The sequence below is a fragment of the Terrapene carolina genome, unplaced genomic scaffold (assembly GCF_002925995.2).
Source record: "Terrapene carolina triunguis isolate 2854851 unplaced genomic scaffold, T_m_triunguis-2.0 Scaffold629, whole genome shotgun sequence".
NCBI lineage: Eukaryota > Metazoa > Chordata > Testudines > Emydidae > Terrapene > Terrapene triunguis.
This window is the reverse complement of record NW_020664980.1, coordinates 13,916,000-13,923,804: the sequence shown is the minus strand read 5'-3', so window position 1 is coordinate 13,923,804 and position 7,805 is coordinate 13,916,000.

Here is a 7,805-nt window from a genome sequence, read left to right as displayed (position 1 = left end):
TGTGCACTCCGAAGGGTCGCTTTGGCTCTCAGGTATGCGTTCAGCACGGGAGGGAATGGTGCAGGGGGGAGGCTTTTGGGTCCAAACTTCACCAGGAGACAAAGGAGTGAGGCTTCAAAGAGCAGCAGCCAAAGGGCGAGCCGCTTTGAGGAAAGGGTTAATGGTGAGCTCAAAAGAATCCTGCTGGCTTGCTGCAGCTTGTAGAAAGCATGTGTGTGTACTTAGCGGAGCCTTGCAGAAGGCCTGTCTCTCTGCTCCAGCTGCTAGGAAGCTGGAGAAGGAGCTCTCCCTGTAGGGGCCCACCTCACGTCACAGGACGCCCTTGATCACACCAACGAGGAAAAAAAACCAACCACCTCTAAATTTGCTCTTGCAGAATTGAAAGGGCGTTTCTGTAAAGGGTTTGCTCTGCAGATGGAGCAGGCTTCAAAAACGTCAAAAAACGGACTCTGCTGTCACTTTTCTCTCCCTCCCCCCTTCCAGAGAACCCCCTCCTCCAGCATTCCACACTGTGCCGCCTTCCTGTCCCAGCACCCCCCAGCCAGGTGATTGGTACAAGCTCTTGCCAGCTTGGCAACTGGGCTGTTTTGGATGAACAATGCCAGTCAATGTTCCACGCTCCGGCGTCTAGACGCTCCGTGTTATTACAGATGGGGTGGGAATGTGGCGTCTGGCCCTGCTGTGCACTTCTTCCCTCCTCGCAAGCTGGCTTCCCCCCTGGAAGAGAGTTAGCGGTGCTAGCACGTCGCAGGAATCCAGGGACCTGAGCCTTTCAAAGCCCTTTTCAATCCTGCAGCAGGACCTGTTAGGAGAAACTGCCAGGTTCTCTCCCTCTCCATCAGTCCGCTCCAGGCTGGCTGGCCGCTCTGAGGGCCTCTCCCACTGCTTTTTAGGGGGCTGCTCCCAACAGTGGTTCTTTCCATTCAAAGGCTACCTCCAGAGAGCCCTCTTCATGGGCACCCGAAGGACCCACTTTCCGGCGGAAGAGTTCTGTAACTGGAGTCGATCGCTCCAACCCTTCCGGACAAGTGACCGTTCACACTCCCAGGATAAACGCCCTGTTTGGGAGAGAAACGGTGCTGAGCCAACGGAGTGCAGCTCCATGTTCGTCCCAGGGCTCTTCTTCACTTCCCTGAATGGCCTGGGTGTGCTTTAGAATTGCTCCTATTTGATCTGGTGCCCAGCACGGGCTTGTGCAGGGAGGGAGAGGAAATCTCTCTCCCTTCGTTCTTCCCCTGTTCTTGCCTCCAGAGCATTCTCATGGCAAAGCCATTGGGTGCTGGGCGGTAGGAAGCAAGTTTGCTCTTGCCCGCTCGGTGCGGCATGTTGTAGGGGAGTACGAAACACGGGTCAGCCCGCTTCCTCTCACAGAGAGAGCTGGAACGTTTGGATTCGGCTCTGAACTTCCCCATCTTTGGGCGTGTTTGGACCCAGGCTTCTGGCTCGGGCCTTCGCTGTGGAAAGCAGTATCAGGCTTTGCTGCCAACTGCAGATCCCAACTTTGTGAAATGCACCTGGCCCCGCTGTCTTGTTATGCAGAAGGGTTAAGGACAGGCTGGGAAGGGAAGGAAGAGAGAATTAGCCAGCAAAAGAGGGGACGGTAACGTGAGGGGAGAAGACAAAGGGTTTGACTCACTCCCGCTCTGTGTGTCACAAGAGCTGCCACTGGCCCCCAAGAGCAAGTCACTTGTGGGGAGAAGGCTGGCAGTGTGCACACCAGTACCGCTGCCTCCTTAATAGGGTCCACCAAGAGCAGGCAGGTGGGGTTCCTCTAGGAACCCAGCCAGCAGAGGCTGTCTGGGAGATATTCTGAACCAGCACATTTCTTGAGCGCTGTGGGCATGTGCTTTCCGAGGCCAACTCCACCCAGCTCCTGAGCTGTGGACCCTCCAGCAGAACAAGTGCTGCAGGCACCTTGCACCTGTGAACTACCCCGCTGGGCAGAGCCTTTCAGAGTAGGAGCCCCAAACCTGGGCTTATATCCGGGGAAAGGGGGAACATGGGCCACAAAGTGAGACTCACAACCCGAAATAGGGTCAGGAGAAGATACAAGAGGGAAGAGGCCTTCAGGTGACGAGTCAGAGGGAAGGGATGTTTTGTTACTGCGACATTTCCAGGTCTCAGAAGCAGGCCAGCTCCAAACGGAGCCATGGGCCCCTGTCTGAGGAAGGGGTCTCTGCTGTCCACTTGGGACTCCTCCGCAGGCAGCGGTTTACGAGAGCCAGGCAGGACAGAAAGGAGGAAATTGTGCCCCAGTTCTTTCCAGGCTTTCGGCGAGTTAATGACCAGGCACGACTCCAGGTCCGGAGTCCATTCCAACACGTGGCTTTAATAAGCAGCGTAGGGAGGGACAATGGCTTCTTGTGAGAGATGCATATGTTTCACCTCAGCAGCAGGGAATGGCAGGTGGTGAGGGTGGGAGTTAGACGGGGGGCAGCGGTGGAGGCGGGAAGGAGATTTCAGCCCATAAATTACACGGTGCTATGGCAGCACTTGCACTTTTAATTACTGCTGACGCTCCCTCAGGCTAACGCGAGGATGTTGTGCTATGTACGTTGCTAATGGGAACCAGCCCTGCTCTTTCCAGTCAGCAGGGGGACCATCAGGATGTCAATACGGCAGGGCAAGGGCCTCACCGCCTCTCTGGCTCTGAGGCATGGGGCGGGCAGGGACCTCCACACCCAACCAAGGGCAGCATCTCCACACCTTCTGCCATCGCCCTTTACGAGACTCTCCCGGGAGCCCCAGAACACTGCTTGTTCTTGAAGCAACAATAAATAATAATGGCAGCAAGACGAGAAAATGTGCTGTTGGGAGCCGTCCTGCACTGACGAGGAGAAGGGATAGAAAAGCCCTATTGGCCCATCCATCTCTGACTGAATCATTTCATTTACTGGCCTGTAGGAAACATAGGGCAGCGACCAAACAGACCATTTGCCATCCCCCTCACTCCCATTGTGAGTCAGATAGATGTTCAGGGATGGACATGCTGGGACCATCATGTCTAAGCCAGACTTAGGAGGGATTTGGAAGGATTTCTCTCACTTGGGACCACCTCACAATGGAGATGACCCCTCACAAGAAACTTCTCCTTCCTGGGGGTGAGAGAGACGTCTTCTACCTGAGCCCACACTCCCTGGGGAATCACAGCGTCACGGGAGTTAAGAGATGGAGCTAATGGGATAATATGACAGGTTTGCCTGTGATAGCAATGGACTGGACTCAATGACCCAGGAGGTCCCTTTCCCTTCCAGTTCTATTTTCCTTCATTGATGGGAAAGCCCTTTAGAGCCATCCACTCCCAGTGTAAAGTTGCTTCCTACTGCACGTTCTAGTACTTTGTCCAGTCTAGGGACCTGTCCATGCTATGGGGAGTAGAGCGGCCTAGCAACGGCGCCATAGCTACACCGGCGTAACCCTGTAGTGTAGACACAGCCCACTGCAACGTCACTGTAGGAAAACCACCTCCCCAGCAAACGGTAGCTAGTCGACAGAAACCCGCTAGCCGCATCCACACCAGGGTTAGGTCGGCGCAGCTATGGTAGAATTTGCTCGGGCCTCATTTTTAGGCCTGACCCGGACCCAAGCCCACCTGCCCTGACCTGACCCCAAGTGGGTCGAGTTGTTTTCTGACCCGACCTTTCCCTCCAAACCTGAGTTTGCAGCACTACCTCCTCCTGCCCGTGAGGCTGGCTCCCCTCCTCCTGCCCGTGGGGTCGGGGCGGTGGCTGCACTGCCTGCTGTTCCCACGTGCTGTCCCCCTGCTGCCCTGGGCACGTGCCATGGAGAGAGAGGCACCGCGACTTCTTGCACACACTCCATAGCACACATGGCGCAGCGAGGTGGCAGTGGCCAGCAGGAGCGGGTCATGCAGCTGCCGCGTCTCCTACCCCGCTGGAGGCCTGATCCCAAACTGACCTGAGCTCAAGAGGGTCAGTTGTTTTCCCACCTGACTCAGACCTGGCACGTGTGGCTGGGTCCCCATCAGGTTTGGGCCGCCAGGCTCCAAGCTACGGTGCTCAGGGGATAGAGTTTTCTCACCCCGGCGTGCTGTCGCTACGTTGGGCTAAATTATAAGCGTAGACCATGCCTAGGTTTCAATGACCAGAGCAATCAGCCTTCCACCATTTCCCTTAGAGAGTATTCCACAGCTCAGTACATCTCCTTGGTGTGAAGTTTTCCTTGATTTCCTACCCAAATTCTCCCCTTCTCCATTGCTCCCAGTTATTTGCAATAGCGCCTCGTTTAGCAGCACCCACAAAATTCATCTCACTTTCCAGATCTGGCTAATCAATGAATCCAGTAGAATGACTCTCGTGAATAAAGTTAGTCAAATGTGCAAGTTTTTGCAGGCTCACGCTTTCAGGAAGTCATGAAAGCCTTGTAAAAAGAGTGGCAGCGGAATCATTAGAAAGTGCTCATATAAGAACCAGCCAGCACTGGGTATAGGAACACTATGGTGTAAAAGGGCACTCTTAAAGATCTAAAAAATGACTGTGCAAACATGAAGCCTTCTTAAATCACCTAATCAGCAACCTTCGGCAGATATGCCGAGTAGAAATATGTCACTATTATCTTAGTCCTCTTACTCCTGGGAAGGGCTGGGAGATATAAGTAAAATGATGTTTTTCCTAAATGATTTGGAAGTCATGAGGAGATAACAAACATGGGACCCTACAATACAACTTCGGCAGAGTCATTTATTGGTGTAGAACTGCGCTTTATGAAAATTAGTTGACAAACCCAAATTCTATTAGTGTGATGCTACACTACCCAAAACTCAGATACTCACATGAGTAAAGTTACACACACGATCAGGAGCCAATTATTTCATTCTTTTTTTCTTCTTCATTTTTCTTGTTTAAAAACAAAATGTAGAAAACTTTGTTAATTCCAGCCATTGTAAAGTCACCATTAATGTAAATCCAGTTTGAAGGCAATAATCCCCATATGTCAGAAACGAATTTTTGAAATCTATATTTTGACATTTAAAATCTATTTTACTTCTTAGATCATTTTTATATTTAAACTCAATGGGATATCATGCAAATGTATGACTCATATTTACAGTCATATTTTGGAAAATATATTAGTCATATATAAACTTATGGTAATATATAATTTATAACATCTACAAAATAAGATATTTATATAATAAACAGGGTTAAAGGAAAATATATAAATTGCATATGACTGCGTCAGGTTTATATATATTACACACTATATGCCTATATAAACACCCAGCAAGGGTATAATATTACCCTAGGGTTAGAAAGGGTACTGAAATTGAGTATTGTTCCATCAGGGAGAGAAATTAAAAGAAATATTTTGCATGGCTTTTACTCAAGGAAACAGTCACTATTTTTTAAATGACATTTTCAAAATAAATATGAATGGTACAAACTACTTGGAAATGCTCAGCAATTCTGTTGTGTTGGCCATCTTGTTTCTTGAAAGCGTGGCGTTCTTGAACATGTGCAGGAAAATGGTGCCTAGATCTGTGTGATATATTGTATGAGTTTCCTGGACAATCGTGCACAATTATAAAGATCACATGATGCTGTTTCCTCCAATCAAATAAGAGGACAAAAGGAGGTTTTTTTTTTTTATGGATTCATACCGTTATATCCCCACATATGCCATACACACATAATTCAAACCTTCAAGTGGGGTCTTCCCAGACAATTGCAATCGTAAATTCCAAAAAATGTCTCTCCACAGTTCTTCTTAAGAATCTCAGCAACGTCAACATTCTTCTCCTTCTTGTTGACTTTTTATTGTCTCACCACATTGTCTAGACATTGCCTCCCTCAAATTCCCAAGACTCTGGCTTCCCACAACAAAAATGCAATAAATATATCTGTTAGAGAAACTAATCCATCCTAAACGAAGTGGTACTGGGGGGTCAGTTAGGGCAGACAAGAGAAGTATTTCCCATATATTGTACAGCTGCCACCATGATGATGGAGCTGGCAGAAAGCTGCCCTCTCCCAAAACAGCTAAAACCAGAGAAGGGCAGAGTGGGGAAAGCAGATGGCATTGTAGATGCTTAGCATCTGGGGTTTGAGAGATTGCTGGCTCAGTGCTATGATTTGGGTCAGATGAAGGCTGTGTCTGCATTAGTCTTTGTTATGAAAAATGGCTCACCACTGCAATTCCATCGGTGGTAGTGCTGACGTAGACAGGGCCCCAGGCCAGAAGGGACCATTAGATCATCTAATCTGACCCCCTGTCTATCACAGGACACTGAATTTCTTCCAGTTACTCCTGTACTGAGCCCAGTTACTTGTGTTTGACTAATACATATCTTCCAGAAGGCATCCAATCCTGATCTGAAGACATCAAGAGATGGAGAATCCACCACTTCCCTTGGCATTTTGTTCCCAATGGTAATTTTTACAAAAATCAAACATTTTCAAAGACAAACATTTATTTTTTCTAGATTTCAGAAGATCAAAACATTTCATTTGAGAGCTACGATTTTCAAAAAGAGAAAACATTTGGACGGGGGGGAAATTGCCCTGAAAATGTCAACACACAAATAGATCCGTTCATTGGGAAACACAGCTAATGGAGACAGTTTTCCAAACGTTCATGATATTTCTGTTTCCCTCCAAGCAGCTCTGCTCGCTAGCTGGTGCAAGAGCCAGACAGGGCAGTCCTAAGAGAGAGTCTCTCAAACACAAGCTACATGTCTGAACACAGAGCTAAGACCCCTATATGGCCTATGCGGTCCCAGAGTTAGCACCTTGGCTTGCTGCTGGTGGAGATAGGTGGGTATAGAATCCTGGCACACCTAGGTGGTACCATCAATGGCTATTCTATTCTCTGCCTATCTCTGGTCCCATTAACGCCCTTCACTCCATGCGCTGCAGATCCTGACACCATCTCCTCAGCCTCAGGGAGAAATGCTTATGGGTTGTTGTTTTTTTAAATAAAGCGAGTGTTTTAAAGTGTGAACTTCGCTCCAGTCCCCCAGTTTTATGAGCATTATGTTCGTACACTGGCCCCCCCCCCCCCCCGCCCCACCTCCTGGAGCCTGCTCATTGTGTGGCTGAACAGCACTTGCTAGTAGCAGATGGACCTTTCAGGGGAACTGAGTGGCCATAAATCATCTTCCTTTCCAGGCCTGTAATTCCCCAGCAATGATCCCTGCAGGAACCCTGGAATCTCACAGCTTTGTTCTCACTTCTCTCTTCCTACTGCTTCCCTTTTCCCTCTCGAGAACCTTCCAACAGGAGCTCTTGGAGCAAGTGTCGAGTCCCTCCCTCCTCTCTTCCAACAGCCTCCTGCCAAAGTCTGTGCTCTGGCAAACTCTAGAAGGCCAGTGCCGAAACGGCAGCTCGGCTCTCGGCGCGTGACACGCCTTTCCAGCCCCTCGCCGTCTCGGACCTTCAAAATCTGCAGCGCAAAGAAAGGAGGCAGCGGTTTCTAACAGAACAATGCTCAGCCAGCACTGCCAATGCATAGACCTCATGGCTCCGTAGCCAGGCAAGCAGCATCACTTTCTTTTTGCAAGTGGGGAAACTGAGGCAGGGGGGCTGTTTACGTGTTTTACCCAAGGTCATGCTGCAACATAGTGCCAGAGCCAGAAACAGAGCAAAGGCCTCCCAGCCGGTAGCCCTACTCAGTGACCCATGCTGCCTGCTCGAATACAGATTATACATCTCTACCGAAAAGCAGGCAGCTAGGGTAGGAGCTTCCTTTGGCTAAAGCGGAGTATTCCCCTCTTGTGCACGTGTGATTGCGCCCTGTGGCGTGAAACACCAGCGACATGTGGCACTGCCTTTTCCCTCGAAGAGAAA